The sequence below is a fragment of the Monodon monoceros genome, unplaced genomic scaffold (genome assembly GCF_005190385.1).
Source record: "Monodon monoceros isolate NGI ecotype Baffin Bay Population unplaced genomic scaffold, NGI_Narwhal_1 Super_Scaffold_7, whole genome shotgun sequence".
NCBI lineage: Eukaryota > Metazoa > Chordata > Mammalia > Artiodactyla > Monodontidae > Monodon > Monodon monoceros.
The window spans coordinates 61276-80742 of NW_021703784.1; the positions used below are offsets into that span (position 1 = coordinate 61276).

Sequence of the window (19467 nt, forward strand, 5' to 3'; positions counted from 1 at the left end):
AAAAATAATTTGGGAAATAGTCAAAGGTATATATTAAAGGTTTATTTTTAATTTTTTAAACACTGACAAACCACTTAAAGTCAAAATGACAGCAATGTGTTTGGAATTTGTAGCATGTGCACAAAATCTTAAAAAACTATAGTACAAAGGAGGCGAGGTGAAATGGAAACATAGCGTCATGTGACAGTTTATTAGAAGGAAGACTACTTTAGGAAGTAAACTTATGAACTAAGGCGACCACAGAAGAAATCATTAGCAGGGAGCTAACAGGGTGACAGTGAACAGAACAGGATACTGAGAACTCCGAACCCCAAAGGAATGCAGAAGCGGCCCAGTTTCCAAAGGAGATTGAGAGTATTCGTTGGACCGCTGCTCCCAAGATCACCATGAAAAAGTCCAGACAAACAGCAAGGCTGTATGTTTCTTGTCCACTTTGAAATGCTGAAGTTGAAAGCCAACCAAATTGCCCGGGATTTAGAGAGAAATGGACTCGTGCAGGTAGAACCAAGCATGGCCCTGATTCGACGTGGGCGAGGTGCCGGCCCCCTGAGCAGAGCTGACCTGGGGGTGGGTTGCTGCACTGCACACGCCCTGGCAAGAGGTGCGGGGGGAGCCCCTGGGGACCGCAGATATAGTGGAAAAGCACACTTTTTTTTGCAGTTTTTTCTCCACAAAACTCACTGACGGAAAAGATTGGAAGAGTCTTAATTCAGCCTCCCTTCGGGGCACGGACCAGCTGCCCCGCTTCTATCTGAACAGCAAGAAGCTACACACAGCACCTCTGCACCACATCCTCTAGGGGCAGAAGTCTGAGCATATACGTACGAGGGAGATGCCCCTGAGCCTTCGTATTTCTGTGGGATCACGTGCAATGTCTCCTCTTTCATTGCCGGTTTTATTTATTTGAGTCTTTCCCCCTTTTTCTTAGTTCGTCTAGCTAAAGTGTCTATTGTGTTATCTTTGCAAAAACCAGCTCTAGTTTTTGTCATCTTTTCTGCTGTTTTTCTGATCTCCACTTCATCTACTTCTGCTCTGATCTAGTTATTTCTTTGCTTCTGCTAACCTTGAGCTTAGGTCGTCCTTCTTCTAGTTCTTTGAGGTGTAAAGTTAGGTTGTTCATTTGAGATCTTTTTCCCCCTTAATATAGGCATTTATCACTATAAGTTTCCTTCTTTGAACTGATTTTGCTGCATCCCACACATTTTGGTATGTTGTGTTTCCATTTTCTTTTTTTTAATGTTTTCATTTTTATTTTATTTTTAACTGATTAGTTGTTCAGGAGTCTATTGCTTAATTTCCACATATTTGTGAATTCTTCAGTTTTCCTCCTGTTATGGAATGGGAGAAAATATTTGCAAATCATTCACCTTATAAGGGGTTAATATCCAAAATATATAAGGAACTCATAGCTCAGTAGCAAAAAAAAGGCTGATTAAAAATGGGTAGAGAGGGCTTCCCTGGTGGCGCGGTGGTTGGGGGTCCGCCTGCCGATGCAGGGGACGAGGGTTCGTGCCCCGGTCCGGGAGGATCCCGCGTGCCGCGGAGCGGCTGGGTCCGTGAGCCATGGCCGCTGAGCCTGTGCGTCCGGAGCCTGTGCTCCGCAGCGGGAGGGACCGCAACGGGGAGAGGCCTGCGTATCGCAAAAAAAAAAAAATAATAAAAAATGGGTAGAGAGATTAAATAAACAGTTTTTTTCAAAGAAGACACACAAATGGTGAACAAGTTCATGGAAAAATGTTCAGCATCACTTATCATTAGGGAAATGCAAATCAAAACAACAATGGGATATCACCTCACACCTGTCAGAATGGCTATTACCATAAAGACCACAAAAAATGTTGGTGAGGATGTGGGAAAAGGGAATCCTCATACACTATTGGTTAGAAATGTAAGCTGGTGCAGCCACTGTGGAAAATTGTATGGAGGTTCCTCAAAAAAATTAAAAATACCATATGACCCAGCAATTCCACCCCTGGGTATATATCCAAAGAAAATGCAAACATTATTTCAAAAAGATACTTGCACCCCAATATTCATAGCAGCACTACTTACAATTGCCAAGATATGGAAACAACCTAAGTGCCCATAAATAGATGAATGGATAAAGAAAATGAAGATTACACACACACACACACACACACACACACACATACACACACACAATGGAATATTAGTCAACATGAGAAAAAACGGAAATCTTGCATTTGCGACACCATGGAGGGACCCTGAGGGCATTATACTAGGTGAAATAAGTCAGAAAGGGAAAGACAACTACTATATGAGATTATTTACACGTGGACCTCGAAAAAGCCAAACTCATAGAAACAGAGAATAAAGGGAAGGTTGCCAGGGGCCAGGGATGGGATGTTGGTGAAAGGTACAGACTTCCAGTTATAAGATGGATGAGTTCTGGGCATCTCAGGTGAGGCAAGGTGATTACAGTTAATAATTATATACTTGAAATTTGCTAAGAAACTAAACTTTAAATGTTCTCACCACAAAAAAAGAAATGGTAATTATGTGAGGTGATGGAGGTGTGTGGTAATAATTTTGAAACATGTGTATCAAATCAGTACATTGTACACCTTAAACTTACACCATGTTATGTGTCAATTTTACATCAATCAATCTGGAAAATATGTATAAAGGGAGGGGCAATGGCTGTCAGCCTTAGGGCACTGGAGAAATCCCGTTGCAGCTCAGAGAGAGGAACAGGGAACAAAAGCCAACCCTAGGGGAGCGCAGAAATGCTTGCCAGGTTCAAACAAAGGGAGTCAGGACCACCTCAGAGCTAAGAGGTCAGCCCTCTTATGACCAAGGGACCAGCGCCTCTCTGTGGCTGAGGAATGGCTTGATCAGATCAATAGAATCCCTTTCACCCCCAGACCCTGCCAGGATAGGACCCATGGCATACAGGTAAGTTGCAAGAGATGGACCCTCTCTGTGGGCGAGGGTAAAGGGAATCCTTAAGGGGGAGGATGTAGCAGGTCACCAGGAAAAAATATCCAAACCAACCCTCTCCCTAAACACCAGGATTGCTAGAGGAATTTAAACTGCTGCTGTGCTCTGAGTGTAACCATAGCAACAAGAACTCCAAATCCAGCCCGGAACATAATTCGATTTGCTCAGACCCTTGCCCAGCAGACAGAAAGGTGAGCCAACTTTCAGGTCTATAAACTATTTACTTCTGTATCTACTGTGCTGCACAAGATGTCTAGCTTTCACCAGAATTCCGCAAGGAACATGAAACAGCAAGCAAAAATACACTTTTAGGAGTCAAAGTAATCACGAGAACCAGACTCAGATATGGAACAGATGCTAGCACTATCAGACAGGGAATTAGGGTAATGATAATTAATATGTTAGAAACTCTAATGACAAGATGGGCAGTGTGCATGATCAGATGGGTAATTTTAGCAAAGAGATAGAAACTGCAAGAAATAACCAAGTGAAGATGCTAGAAGCAAAAAATAAATAACAGAAGAAGAATCCCTTTAATAGGATCATCAGAGGAAGGAATCCAGGGATATGAAGAGAGATCAACAGGAATTACTCAAATTGAAGCAAAAAGAGAAAAACTAGTGTGTCTATGTTGAGGGAGGGGCAGGAGGTCCAAATATCAATTTACTGTAGACCGGATACCGAAGAACCAGCTGTTTGCATAATTGGAATCCCATGTGAAAAGAAGTGAATAGGGCAGAAGAAACATTTTAAGGAACAGCAACTGAAAGCTCTCCCAAGTTCATGACAGACACCAAATCACACATTCGAGAATCTCAGAGAACACCAAGCGAGATGAACACAAAAGAAACAAACAAGCAAACACAACACTTACCTAGACATGTCATGTCAAACTTCTGAAAACAAGAGACAAGAGAAAATCTTAACAAAAGCCTTGTAGGGTCAGGGAAACAAATTACTTACAGAGGAGCAAATAGGGTAGTTATGAGGACTCCTCAGAAACAACACACACCAGAAGACAGTGCAGTGACATCTTTAAAGGATTAAAAGAAAAAATTACTGTCAATCCATAAATCCAGTAAAAATATCTTTCAAAAATGAAGGATCAATAAAGGCTTTTGCTGACAAAAAAGGGACAGTGAAAATTTATTTCCAGTAGACTTAGAATACAAGAAAAGTGAAAGGCAATTTCTCAGGAACAAATATGGTATCTACACTTAGATCTACAGAAAGAAATAAAGAACACAGGACATGGAATAGATGAAGGTAGGTTAAAAATGTATTCTCCTACTTTAATTGTTCTAACAACAATGGACTATCTAAAGCAAAATTATCCACAATGTGCTGTGTTTTTATAGATTATGTAAAAGCTATACGAATGAGAACAATGAGAAAAAGGATGGAGTGAGGACTTGGGAAAAAACCCTGTTGGTCCTTGTCCTACATGTGCAGAGGCATCGTACTACTTGAATAAAGGGCTCCAATTAATTTAAGGTATATACTATAAACCCTAAGGCAATTAGTAAAAATATATATATATATGTATACATATGTATATATGCATAATACTTATACCGTATGTATATATGTATGATACCTGTATGGGTTCATAGGTATAGATGTATATATACATATACACACATATGGTATAAATACCAATCAATACAGAACCTAAAATGATTAACAAATGCTCAAATAACCTAAGGGAAAGCAGAAGAGGAAAAACAGAACAAATAGAAAACAGCAAGATGATGGATTTAATCCAGCTGTATCAATAATCACATTAAGTGTGAATGGTCCACACATACCAGTTAAGAGCCAGAGGTTGACAGATTGGATTAAAAGTAAACAAATGAAGCTAGAGCCAACTCAGTGCTGTCTATCAAAAACCAACTTTAAACATGAGGACATGGAGAGGTTAAAATGGAACAGTTTGAAAAAAGATATATCATACAATTTTGATCAAAAGACAGCTTGAGTAGCTACACTGAAGGCAATGTAGTCTTCAGGAAAATACATGTCATCAGGGACATTACAGGATGGTGAGGGGTCATTTCTCCAGGAAGACAGGAATACTAAGTGTGCACACAGCTAATGACAGAGCTTAAAATATATATGAAGCCAAACTGCTAGAATAGCAAGGAAATATAGGTCTGTCCATAATCACAGATTTTATTCACTTCTCAGTAATTGACAGAACAAGTAAGCAGAGTGTCAGTGAGGGTGTTTCTAGATCTCCTGAACAACACCATCCACCAGCAGGACCAAGCTGACTTTCATAGAATCCTCCATCCAACAACAGCAAAACACATCTTCTCACGCGCACGTGGGGCTTTCACCAAGACAGATCACATTTTTTAGCATAAAACAATCCATAACATATTTAAAAGATTATAATCATAAAAAGTATGTTCTGAGACCATAAGAGAATTAAACTAGAAATCAATAAAAGAAGGATACCTGGAAAATCCCCCAAAAATAAATGTTGGAGAAGGGAGAAATCTTCCTTACAAAAGAATTACAATCAATGGTAAAAACACATGAGGGAATGAAAATCGTTATCAGAACATCACAGGAATAATAATTGCTGCACACAAGATAGAACCAGTTGGTAAAAGACAATCGAGAAACAGATGTTTGCATAGCATTGAAGTTCTTCTCCCAAAAAGGTGCTTGTTTATAATGGAAAATGTAGTGATTTTACACTACTTTTACACCCTCCAGGTGTCTCCACAACTGGGCTTCACGTCATCAGTAAGGGGACAGAATGGTGCTGTTACACAGCATCTCTGCGCAAATCTCCTCCCCACACACAAAATCCATTACCTCAGCTTAACCACGAGAAGAATAAAACAAATCCCAAATGAGGCATATTCTACAAGCTTCCTGACCAGCACTCTTCCAAAAGAGTCAGGGTTGCTAAAAACAAGCCAACATGGAGGAACTGTCAAGTATGGGAGGAAAATACAGAAGATGACAACTCAAGGTGAGGTGAGACCCTGGGTTGTCCTGGAACAGTGGGCACAGTGAAGTCCAGTTAGAGATTTTGTTGGCAGGTTAATTTGCAAGAGTGAGATGTTAACACGGCCGAAAGCTGTGTGAGGAGCATGTGTTACCTCTGCAAAGGCTCTGTAGTCTAAAATACTCTCAAAATAAACTTTAAGAGGGCTTCCCTGGCGGCGCAGTGGTTGAGAGTCCGCCTGCCGATGCAGGGGACACGGGTTCGTGCCCCGGTCCGGGAAGATCCCACATGCCGCAGAGCGGCTGGGCCCGTGAGCCATGGCTGCTGAGCCTGTGCGTCCAGAGCCTGTGTTCCGCAATGGGAGAGGCCACAACAGTTAGAGGCCCGCGTACCACAAAATAAAATAAAATAAAATAAAGTTTAAGAAGTCAGAAAAAAAAAGAAAAAGTTAAAACCCATATGTGACGCATAGGGACCATATAGCAATATGGGCACGTAAACCTAAACAGAGAGATGTTTGTATTAAGTGTTAGTGATGAGCTGCCAATTAAGAGACAGTGACTGTCACACCGAATGAAAAAGCAAGACCTAATTATGATCTGTCTAGAGAAAATGCATATTAAATATAAAGACACAGATGAAAAATCTAGAGTGGGAAATTGTATGCCATGCCAACATTAATCCTAAAAAGAAGCAGTGAAAGTATTAATATTCAGGACAAAGAATATTACCAGGGAAAGAGAGGGACATTTCATAAAGATGAACTGGATGGTAAATTCAAGAAGATGTGAAGATTGTAAATATGTATGCACCTAATAGTAGATTTTCAAAGTACATGAAGCAAAAAACTGAATAGAAAGTTTACATAGACAACTATGTAATAGTTGTTAGAATTTTCAATATTCATCTCTCAGTAATAGAACAAGGAGACAGAAAATCAATAAGTATATAGATGACTTGAACAGCACTGTCAAACAATGTGATCTAATTGAAATTTATAAAGTGCTGCACTTAATGGCAAAAAGGCATTCAGTTCAAGTGCGTGGGGAATATTGAATTCAACAAACCTTTTGCCAGGTTCTAAATCTAAAAAGAAAGTAAATCATCCTGAGAATATTTGTTGACCACAAGAGAGTTTAGAAATGAATTATAAAAATATATCTTAAAATATACAAATATATGAAAATTAAACAACATAATTCTAAGTAACCCATGTGTCAAAGAAAGAAAAGCACAAGTGTAGCTAGAAAATATATTGAAAATGAGAACACAGCATATGAAAATCTGCGCTATCTAGTTAAAATAATGCTACACAAAACTTTCTGTCTCTACATGCTTATACTTGAAAAAAAGAAAGACCTAAAATTCAATGAATTGAGTTTTTAAGGTGCCAAAAGAAGATCAAAGTACCCAAAGGAAGTAAATGGAAGGAAGAAAGAAAGAGTGGAAATCCTCAGATTTTACAGGCATTAAAGTAATAATGATTTATTATGAACAATTTCATGCCAAAATGTTTGGTGATTTAGGTGAAATAGATGAATTTTTGGAAGGACAAAAATTAGCGGGAATGAATCAAGACAAAATATAGGACAAAAAGCCCTACATCTATTAGAAGTATTAAATTTGTAATAAAAAATTTTTTCCCACAAATAAAACTTCAAACCCAGATAGCTTCACTGAAGAATTTTATCCACGTTTCAGTATGAAATAATACAAATACTACTCAAATTCTTTCCTAAAATTGAGCAGGGAAAACACCCAATTTATTCTCTAAATCTAACATTACAATAATATCACGACCAAAAAGTCGTAAAAAAAGAAAACTACAGAAAGATATCCTTCATTAAATGGACAGAAGTACTTAATAAAATGCTAGCAAATGCTATACAGTAAATACATATCTACACATGTACAAAGAAATGTAAATCATCATGCCAAGGTTGGACTTGTCTGAGCAATGCAAGTGTGGTTTTTAACATTCATCAATCAATTAGTATAACTCACCACATTAACCAAGTGAAGGAAAAAACACACTTTTCTTATGGAAGAAACATAAAATAATTTCACAAGTTTCCACATCTATTCTTGATAAAACTCTCAGGTAACTATGAATAGAAGGGATCTTTCTCACAGTGGTAAAGGGTAGAAGAGGCAAGTGAACAAGCAATGGAACTGACAAAAACCTCCATCTGACATTGTACTTAATTGTAAGAGACTATGGTTAAGACAAAGCCAAGAACCCTCTCACCTCTTCTATTTAACCTTGTACCCAAAGTCCTAGCCTGTCCATTGAGGCAAGAAAGAGAAATACAAGATACACAGGTTGGAAATCAAGAAGAGAATCGTCTGTACTCTGGGGATACCTTATCGCTAGACTAGAGACGGCCCCCCACGCTCCTGGCCGGGCCCCCCATCCCAACCTTTTGTACCAATAGGAAGAGCACAGGCTGGAGGCCTTCAGAGATTTCTCGGGACCACACAGGTGGAGGCGTAGGGGTGAGGGAGAGCCCAGGTCCCCGCTCGAAATTACAGGTGTGGCCACCTGTCCATCCCACAGTCTCTGTGCCGCGGCCTAGGGATCCTGGCGAGAAGGCGGGGACCACACCGCCCGCTGCTCGGGGATCCGCACATGGCGGGCCTGCAGAGGGGCCTGGGCCAGGAAGCAGCCCGTGATACCCCTCTTTTCACACACACACACGCAGGCACAGTGCCTACAGGGGCACACCTGTGTACACATGGACACACACACGTACACACGCACAACTTCACAGAGCCAGGCTGTAAAATAAAACGGTCTGTTCTGACCACGTATACGGTTTACACTGAAAATATCAAAAGCTTTTTCAGCGCATTTGACACCAGCTGAGGGCTAGTTCAAGGCTACGGGATGCTGTGATCCCGCCCACAGGGAGCCCTCATTGCACGTGCCCAATGGGTGAACGGTGCAGTCGGCAGGCCCCACACTGTACACACGTTTGCTGAACTCCCGCGCACACTCAGCTCCAATCTGTTGACGTTCTAGAACAGGCCTCACTCTCCCCCAGAGCAGAGGCCTCCCCGCCATCTCCTCCCTTCACCCGAGGCCACCCTCCGGGAGCTCCTGGCCGGCTGGGTGCAGGCCCGGGGTGCCCTGCGAACGCCGCTGTCTCTCCCACCCCCATCTGGCCCCAGGTTCCTGCTCCTGCGGGGCTGCGTCGCTGCGGAGGCCCGTGCGGCCCTCCCGGAACCTGCCGCTGTGTCCAGCGCAGCCACCAGCGGTGCCTTCGGAGACAGAGGCCGAGGCTGAGGAGGACTGTCCAGCAGGGGTGGGACGGTTTGCTGGGACCCCCAGGCCATTCCTGACACAGATCCTTCTTCATCTCTCCCCTCTCTCTCGGCCTCCCCAGCGTCTGAAAACCCAGTCTCAGCCCTCGGTTACTCCCGAGGGTCCATTTCCAAAAGAGTCAGCTCTGAGCCACGAGTGTACAAGCCCGGTCTTCCTGCAGGGACAGCCCAGCGACAGCATACGCAGCCAGCTTCCGTGCTCCAGGCCCACCCGCGGATTTTTGGAACAAAGCACACAGCACGCTTATGAAACGCCCTCTCCCCTCTGCTCCGGCTCTCGGCTAACCTGACTGGAAGGGGACTCCAGGCCCATTCACGCCTGCTGTGAGCTCAACACGCCTGCAGAGGGGCAGGTCGGGGGTTCCTGGGGGTTCAGGGGAGAGGCAGGGTGCAGACCCAATCCCCTGGGCGTCTCCAAAGTGCGGTTTCTGTGAATGAAACATAGTTGAGTGACGCTCAGAGAAAGGCCCCCCAGACCCTCCATCTGACAACAGACACGTCTGTGCTCAGAGCTGCCAGGGCCTCACAGGCAGGGGTGAGGGGCTCTGGGGGCTCGGAGGAATCTGTGCTCCGTGTCCACGGCTGCAGAGTAATTCAACCTGGCAAACGAGCACCAGGTGCTTGCCTCCATGGACCTTCCACCGGAATGATGGTAGCGTCAGGATGACACGCAAAGACGGGCAACCAATCGCTGCCTGAAGCACGCTGGATGCCTCCACACACCACCTCGCAGGGAAGCCTCACCACGGTCCCAAGCGTACACAAAGTAATCTCTGTTTTACAAAAAGAATGAAGGCTCAGAGCCTTCCAGCAATGGGCCTGAGGTCACAGCACGTCGGGTATAAAGGCAGATTTCTCTAAACCTGGGGATCAGGCATGTGGTTACTCGTTACAGAAAAATGATAACTTACACAAACGTTCATTTCCTTGTGTTGGTTCTCCTATTTTCTCCCCCTCACTCCTCGTTTCAGGCAGGGAATATGATGCTTTCCAGCTTCCCTTTCCTTGACTCAGAGGCAGCCCTCCGAGGAGAGATGTGTCTTCACAGGCGTCGGGACCAAACATCTGCTTCCCTAGAAATACAACAATTACAGTGAAGCATTAGGATGCACGAGCTGGGAGAGCACATGGTCACCTTCCGCGCTGGTGCAGGAACGAGGCGACAGTTACATTCACGTCCTCTAAGAGGATGTGGGGATGTCAGGTGAAGCGCTGCTCCTGTGGGCACAGAGGACGTTTTCTATTCCGCCTCCATCTCCTACAGCCCCGGGAAGTGACCCCCACCCCGCACTTAGGGCGATGTAACCGTGGGTCACCCTGAAATGCTGAGGCCCCTCTGGTTCTGGTTCTCCAGGAGCCGCGGGGCTGAGCTGGGGGGGACCCCCTGCCTCGGAAGGGCCTGGACCACCAGATCCCAGCGTGGCCAGGGGCTCTTGGGGGCTGCAGCCCTGTGGGTGCCTGTGTGACCTTCTACTCAAGTCTCCACTGAGCAAGGTCGCTGAGGGCAGCACAGGGAGGTTCTCAAACTAGATGAAATGAGACCATAGAAATCATGTGTGTGGTCTCTGCCCCAAGCCTGGTACAGGCTCCCAAGCTCCTTGGGATTTCCTGGGCGACAGGAGTGTCTTTTGTTCTAATGAAGGGACTCTGGGTGGCTCCTGGTCACCAGAAAGACCGCGCCGTTTTCAGGAGTGTGGAATTTTCAGCTCCCCCCATCCTCCAGATCAGAGAGAGAGGGGCTGGGAACGGACTTAACAGTGGGTCACCCCTACGTGAGGATGCCCCATAAAGCCCCGGGTCGGGGCCGCTCGGTTGGGGAAAGAAAGCCCGCGCCTGGTGCAGAGCTGGGAAAGGGGGGTCGTCCTGGGGGGGTGAAGCAGAAACTCGGGAGGGAGAGTGAGCCGCTGACTCAGGTGATGTGGAGCTCAGCGTAGAATCGCATCCTTGCTGTCACTCTCTTCCCTCTGGGGCTTCAGTGACAGAGCAGAGGGTAGATGCCGGGTCCCCAGGCCCTGGAACCCACCCCCGCCCCACAGCGAGAGGCCCTTCTCCCCCTCACTGAGACATGGGGATGCCTGGACCCGGAGCCCCTGAACTCGGAGTGGAGGCTCCTTCTCAAGAGGATGCCCCCCCAGAACGTCCCTGACATGCAGGTAGTCCCCGTGGACCTGGGCCATCTGACCTTCAACACACGAGGTGCACAGTCACAGGTCCATTTGCAGACCAGGAAGCCAGAGACAGGAGGGCCAGCCCGGCTGGGGCCACAGTTTCTGACCCCCGACTCGAGACTGGGGCTCCCTCTACCCCTGATCCCTGGGCTGCTTGTCGGGAGCCTGGAGCGATGAAGACACTGGGCGCCTCGCCCCACCTTGCTGGCTCCCACCCTGGGCCTCCTTCCTGGACAGACAGCCTCGCAGGCCCGATGCTGGCTGCTCCCAGGGGCGGGTGCTGCGTGTCAGGCAGCGAAGCTTCCAGCAGCCGTAGCTCCGTCCCTCGTCCCTACACCCAGACGCCGGCTCCCTGGAGGTACCAGGCTTCCTTACTTCCCCGAGCGCAGTGAGGAAAGGCAGGTGAACAGTAACCCCAGACCAAGTCACAGCCCAGCGACCTCTCCCCAACTCTGTTCTCCCGGTCTCAAGGGCCGTTGGCACTAAGGACGTTAAGAGTAACCTCTCAGCCAAGCACACTTCAGCTGCCCCGTGACAAAAAGTGCCATCAAGCACATTGGATCTCATTAGCAAAAGTCAAATGCACCGAAAGCATTAAAGTTATGATATGAGGCCCAATTATCATGTCACAGCAACTGGGGGAAGTTGTCAAGGGTTGATTTATTCATTAGCTCAGGGAGGATTTCAGTGGCTCCCTCACTATGCGTTGTTATACAAGATCTGTTATACGAATTCAGGTTTTCATTTGTCTGCAGTGCAGCAGCTGGAGCGCTGGCGAGGCTGGGTCCACCTCCTCCCTGGACTCTGTGTCGGGAACCAGCCAGGCTGTGGCTGAGCTGTGGGTGACGGGGTGAGGAAGGCTGGCACCTGCTCGGCTGCTGTGTGCCCACAGGTGTCATGGGTTCTTGGGGGGACTCTTAGAAGGCCCAGCGCACCCCCCGGGCTCACGGCTTTCACTGCCAGCCCTGAGGAGTGGGGCTCCACAGGGCTCAGAACATCTCAGGAGCGAACAGCCGGCTCTGTGCAAGCAGCTGGCACCGGCCATAGCTTCAGGCCAGTCTCTGCCCAGACAGAATGGTCATCCCAGGAGAGTATGTTGGGCAAGTGAATAGAAATCTTCCTGACAAGCCCTTCACTGCAGGGAGGTGCTTCGCTGCCCCAGCTACGCCCAGGTGGGGGTCTGGGTCTCCGAGGGTGGGCGCAGGGCCCTGGCCCCCTTCAGAGAGAGGCTTTGCCTGGAGCCCCTGCCCCTCCCTCACTGGACCCCATTGCCCATCCAGTGGATGCCCATGAAACTGAGGTGAGGGGGGCCAGGTGTTATTAGCCCCCCATTTCAGAGGAGAAAACCAGTGAAGAGACAGAAAGGCGTTGGTTGTTACAGAAGCTGGAACCCAGGGGTCCTAGAACCCGAGGCCCTCTGCACCACACCCAAGACCACAGCCTGGGTGACCAGCCGGGCCTGGGTCACACCTGGCCTAGAGCCAAAGGGCCCCTTAAGGACTCGGGGAGAATGGGGAGAACCAGCTGTACGGCCCAAGGCTTTTCCACCCACACCTTGCTGGTCAGTGACGACACACATCAAACTTCCCTGCCCTACGTGTCCATCAAACACAGCAAGCCCATTTTACAGCAGACACTGAGCAGGGTGTGACCTCCTGTGGAAGATGGCACTCATGGTGAAGAGTCACCATAAGTCAGGTCTGGCAGGAGTCCTAGAGCAACTGGCACAGGGAAGGTTTTGTGTGGACGTGCTTGGGATGTAAATCTCTCTGACAATCGTGAGCTGTGCTTGTTTCCTAAATCTCTGTCTGTTGGGAGACAAGGAAGCTCTAGCCTTGTCGTCTTGCAGGGGACAACTGGCCTCTGGGTGAGGTGAGCTCCAAAGGCCGCTGTTTAAAGGGCCGGCCATGGTTCTGTCCCTGCAGCCTCAGATCAGGGCCTCACAGCCACTCTGGGGCCACTGCTCCCCTGCTTCCTGGCACCGTTGGTCTGAGCAGGTGCAGCACATGGTCGGGGGCGGGGGCTTCCTGGTCTTCACCGCACGGCCCCAGGCTTGATCCTTGGATCCTGATAGAGACACAGCTAATCCGAAATACGGTGACATTGGGAAAGGGCGGGGGAAGGGGCATCCCTGTCCAGGTTCACAAATCAGCTCCTTGCTGCCCTCTCGGGACTGCGGTTACTGTCCAGACCCAGCTTCACCTGCCTCCAGGGAGCTTCTCCCTGATTCCAAGCTCCCTGAGCCTTTGGTGGGTCCGGGGAACCCTTGACGCCTTCCCTCTGCACCATGAGTCTCACCCATTTGCTTCCTCACCTTTTCTGCCTGCGGATTCAGGAGCCCTGGTCTTGCTTCCCAGGATTTTGTCACCTAGAGAAGAAGAGAACCAAAAGAATGGCAAATAAATGTCACAGTTCATGGTAGGAAGTCGGGCCTTTGTTTTTTTTCTCTCCCTCACAAATAACCTTGTCTTTACACAATGGCTTCTATCCATTTTGGGGGTTACTAACCTAACACTTAGTATGCGAGGTAGATCCTTTCTCCAGAAAACCAAAACATATTCACAAGAAGAATATTCTCCGTACAATATAAGCCTCCTTAATTAACCCATTCCAGGGGGTGGGGCAGGGAGAAGAGACCCCCTGCATGGGAGAACTCCCAGCTCGCCCTCCCTCCGCCACACCCTCAACCTGTCACCTCCGCCGTCGTCGCCGTAGGGGCCGCTCTCTCAGATCTGCTCACCCTCCTGCCCAATCGCTTAAGCTTCGAGCGGAAATTGCCAAGGGCACAAATCCCCCTCAAACGGCTAAAACTAAAATATCAAAGATGGTTGGGAGCTTAGACTGCTGAGCTGGGGCCGTGCCTGGAAACGGCCTGGGTGGGAGGGACCGGTTCTTCCTGCAGCACCATTTATCGATGTTCCGACGCTAAAGTGAGCCTCGCTCCCTCCACCCCCAGCCCCTCCCTCTCTAGTATTTCATCAATGCACTATTATTTACCTTCCCTTTCCATTCAGAGCACGTTCTGATTCTTTCCACCCAGCACCTGAAGTTAGGGTTTCTGCATCTGGGGCGTTTGGTGCACAGCGTTTCAAGGGAAGTGGGGTCGCAGCCTGCTTGGTTCTGCTGAGTGACCCAGAGCCGTCCTCAGCGACGGCATGTCCTGGAGCAGAATGATGACCTGCAACCAGGCAGAGGTCGCCCACCTTCAGGGACACACGCTGCTTAAACGTGGGGGAAGTGAAGCAGATTCAGGGTTTGCAAACTCTTAGAGCATTTCCATGGTTCTCATAATCCGAAAAGAACTCGTCTTAGAGTCGAAACGTCTCTGCTCTACCACTTCCCGTGTCTTTGAGCCAATTTAGTCATCGCGCTTGAATCCGTTTCCTCCTGTCTAAAAGGGGCTTATGTGGTCACCATCAGGCTCCGCTGAGATGACACAAAGTGGAAGCAATTTGAATCCCTGTAACAGTCTATTTGCACAGTAGTATTACTGTCATAGAACGGTAACAGCCCCACTATGATGATCCCCAAACATGGGGCCCTTGTCCTCTGTTGCTTCTTGGGGCTCGGGGTGCAGGTGGGAAGGAGCTGGGAAAAGCCCCCATTAGATCACAGTCTGGGAGCATCGGTGAGAGGTGGGAGATACGGGGGTAAAGACTTAAATATGCTAATTTCCCCCAGTGACATGTGCTACAAACAAACAGCACAGAAATGGGACAGCCAGCGCCTGGGCTGGGTGACCTGAGTCCCAGCTGCTGTCTGGTGCTGTGACAGCTGAGCTGAGATCCAACAGTCAGAGGACCCAGCCACAAGATGTGAAGGAATCATGTTCCAGAAAGAGAGCTGCATGTGTGTAGGATGGCCCATGGCTGGTGTGACAGGAACGTAGAGGGGGATGGGGCCGGGGGACAGGGGTCGACCAAGGCCCAATTCCAGGGGCCTCAAGGACCACGAGAGGATTTTGAGTCTATGACATGGAAACGCAACATGAAGCTTTCTACGGGAGAGTGAAGGAGTCTGAGAAGGTGTTAAAAATTCCCACAAATTTAGGAAAAGATTGTTCCTTAATCATGGTTACAAGTAGCCCCCAGAACCAGTTGTAAACACGTTCAATCTATCAACACAGGTTAGGTTTTGAGAGACATACCCTCTCTGGGACAACCACTCAACTCACCTGAGTGCTACAGCGTGAAAGCAGCTGCAGGCAGCACATAACAAGCGGGCTGACTCCGTCCTTATAGCACGTCGGTTACCATCACAGGGGCAGGTGGGGCGGGGCCTGAGGGCAGTACTCTTTCAAAATTCAACTTTAGGTTATTTTCCTCGTGGAAACACTTCTGGCTCCGTTATAAAGTTGCACCATGATCTTTACTCTTGTGTTTTGTTGGTAGATGGCGAACAAAAAAAAAACCAACTGGAAACCACAGACTTAATGTAACAATGGCTATTACAGAAAAGTTTTGAAATATCAAAATCAATAAATTTATATGTTTACCAGTATTTCAAAAAAATAGGAATCAAAACACCACATATTCAATAGCTTCTTAATCGGTGTGCTGAGGTCTCCAAATTCTAACTCTAGGACACCCCATCTCAAAGATGCTGTACCCTGTCTAAGCGGCCGTCACCACTTCTCTCTTTCTATAAAATACCAAATTTCTTTAGATTATTTATGTTCTAGACTATAGTTCAATTGTCAGTCCATCAAATGGGGAAGACAGAAGAGACGAGATTTAAATAAACCATATGTGTAAAATTTCATTTTTAGCCCAGCGAAACACATTTTTAACTTCTGAACTACAGAATGCATTTATGTTGTTTGAAGCCATTATGTTTGTGGTAATTTGTTAGAGCAGACGTTGAAATGAATACAACTACATAAGGCAATTTCAGAAAGCTTTCTTTTAAGGGCAGAATAAACAAAGATTCAAATTTGTAACTAAATAAAGATGTATTCTTCAGAAAACGTTCAAAAAGCATTCTGGAATAGACGTCTCAGTGGAGGTGAAGTCTTATCCTCTTTTTTATAAATGGGCTCAAATCGGAATTAGATTATTTAGTTACCAAATAAATTCAAATATGAAATTTCAAATACAGAAAATATCCAATAGATAACTAGACATTCCCAGGTGGACTTAAAGAGTAAACAAGTTAGAAAAACAACTCTAGTCTCCCTCAGTAAAACAACCAAAGGGCTTGTGTTCCCCGAGATTCAGAAGCTGATGGAAAAGGACACAGGCAGGTGTTACATTATAAGCAGAAAAAAAATTGTCTCACTTTGTCTAACAGACAGACGATCCAGAATGTGTCCATTAACGCTGCCCCAGGGAGATATCTGCAGCCTGCAATCCCTTTACTTCCTCTAAATGGTAAACAGGACTGTCTGTGATCACAGGCAGACATTAATACAGCGCCAGCTGCATGCACCTTTAAACCCATGACTGCAGAACATCCAACCCTTCAGATTAAAGTTGTGTGGAAAGCAAAAGGAAATGTGAATTGACTTGTAAAAAATTTAAAAATGCAAAAAGGGAAAAATATTGTTCTGCCAAATGGTTAAAAAAACAGGATAAGAGAAAAATTTGAAGTGTGAACTGTAAAAAGCTTGAGAAAGGAACATCACCAAGCCCCGAGCTCTCGTTCCCCCCAATATAAAAAAAAAATCCCTAGGAATTCACTGAACTGGCCTTGTAGGAGTTCTGGGTAATGATCAACAGAAAGCAAGCAAGTACCCGATCAAGGAAAAGACAGGTGAAACGGCAGGAAGGCCCAAGGGGTTCTCGCTGCCACGCACCCCTTGCTTTAGAGCATGGTCTTGCTTTGGGGGAGCAGGCAAAGCAGGTTGCCGTTCCCTCTCTAACCGGAGGGAGCAGAACAGAGCTGATCTGCAAAGTTTTGACCTGACTGGAGGCATCCTGAGACAGGAAAGCTGCAGGGGGACCTCAGACCAGCAGACGCCACACCGGGAACAGGAGAGCACGTGTGGAGACATTCACAGACCACCTAAGGTTTTGCAGAGAAGTTAGAGCCACGGGAATGAGAGAAACAGGAAAGCCACATGCAGTCCTGGGCAGGACACGTGCCCAGAGAAGACCTGAGGAAACCTGAAGCTTCCACCTTGGGCTGGTCCTCAGCCTCAGAGTACCTCTAGCTCATCAGCGGACTGACTGTCCCCAGCACAGAGCCACGGAGAGGAGGCTGCTTTTCCAGATGCCCAGTTTTCAACAAAAGGTATCATAATAGATCCCAAGTACTCTAGAATAAATTAAGTCAATGAGGCAGAAGACTCGTACACTGAAAACTATACCATATTTTTGAAAGAAATTAAAGAAGACATAAATAAAGGGGGAAAAAAACATGCTGTTTTCGTGAATTGGAAGATGTTAAGATGCCAATACTATCCAAAGTGATCTATAGATTTCTATACAATCCCTCTCAAAATCCCAATATCATTTTTTTTTTTTTTGCTGACATAGAAAAATCCATCCTAAAATTCTTATGGACTGTCACGTACCCAAAAAAGCCAATATAATCTTTTTTAAAAAGTTAGAGAACTTGCTCTTCCTGATTTCACATTTACTACAAAGCTACAGTAACCAAACCCAAAAGACAGACATATAGACCAACTGAATAGTGTAGAGAGCCTAGAAATAAAGCCTTACATATGTGGCCAAATGATTTTCGAGAAGGGTGCCAAGACCATTTAATGGGAATTGAACAGATTTTCCAACAAATAGTGCTGGGAAAACTGTATATCCACACACAGAAGAATGAAGTTGGACCCTCACCATGCAAAAATTAACCAGTTGCAAAAATTAACTCAAAATGGATCAAAGACCTAAACATAAGAGCTAAGACTATAAAACGCTTAGAAGAAAACAGGGGAAACATGTCATGGCATTGGATTGGGCAGTGATCTGTCAGATATGACACCAAAAGCACTGACAGCAAAAGAAAAATAGACAACTTGGACTTTATCAAAGTTAAAAACTTTTGTGCATCAAAGGACAAGAAAGCGAAAACCCGGCCTACAGAAGGGAGAAAATAATTGTAAATCACCTGGCTGAACCACAAAAACAAAACACCAACAAGAAAATCCGAAAGTAAGCAGAGGCCCACTCTGGAGAACAGGGACCGGAGGCAGCGGTGTGGCCTCCAGGCTCAGCCGCCTTCCCAGGGGACCTGAGTCCCCGACTCCGGGGTCCCCTCTTCCCGGCTGCTCAGGCCGCTCACAGCCCTAAATCTGACCTGCGAGGAGGACCCACACCTGAGGGACCTGGGGGGGGGGGGGTGGGCAGCAAGGGCCTCCATTTACATCCCAGGCACACACAGACCTGCATGCACAAGTGTGTGTTCACACCTGTGCATGTGTGACGTGAACACTCGCAGTACACACCTGCATGCGGGCCCAGCACACAGGTGTACACGCGTGCACACACACACCTTGGTGCTTCCACAGGCTGCTGGGCTCCCCTGGCTTTGCCCCTGGGCCATCCAACCCTGTTGTATCCAAGTCTCGTCAGCCCGGCCTCATGGGAGAGGTGAGAGCTTATCTCGCCGCCTGTCACAGTCCAGAGGAGCTTCCTGGTGGGCGTCCACCCCTTACGCCCCCTACCCAGGTCTCCCAGCTCCGAAGGCTGCTCGTGACCCGTCTGAAGCCCTGGAGGGGTGAGAGCCTCGCCCACCTCTGCTTTAACTGTACCGTTCAAGGACCTCCCTGGACACCTCAGAAGACAGATCACTTTATAAATTCTTAAAAGTACATGTGGAAATATCAGAGTGGTCATTACAACATTATTCAGTCAGTTAAGAGTGCTTGGGGAAGAAATAACACAAAATAAATCTTCATTGTAAGGGCATCTTTCATTTCCAGCAAGTGATTAGCTGTCACTGAATCATCAATTTTATTTTGTTGCGTGGCTAAGATTAATTTTTCTAATTAACGGCCACGCGTGGAGCTAAGCAAACTAGCCTCCTTCTGCAGAAACAGGGCTTTCGGTCCTGCTCTGTGTAATAATCCCATATGGGCTGGACGAGCAGCCCCCAGGAGGG

At 46.8% G+C, this 19467-nt stretch overlaps 1 long non-coding RNA gene across 1 annotated transcript; it reads right to left on the reverse strand.

Moving 5' to 3' along the window:
- Positions 1–9566: 9566 nt before the first annotated feature.
- LOC114886397 lies at positions 9567–14624 on the reverse strand. Its single transcript, XR_003791336.1, has 4 exons — positions 14413–14624; positions 13730–13783; positions 10159–10320; positions 9567–9675 (listed from the first exon to the last, which is right to left on the reverse strand). It is a non-coding gene; the product is annotated as an uncharacterized LOC114886397 (long non-coding RNA).
- Between the last annotated feature and the right edge of the window lie 4843 nt (positions 14625–19467).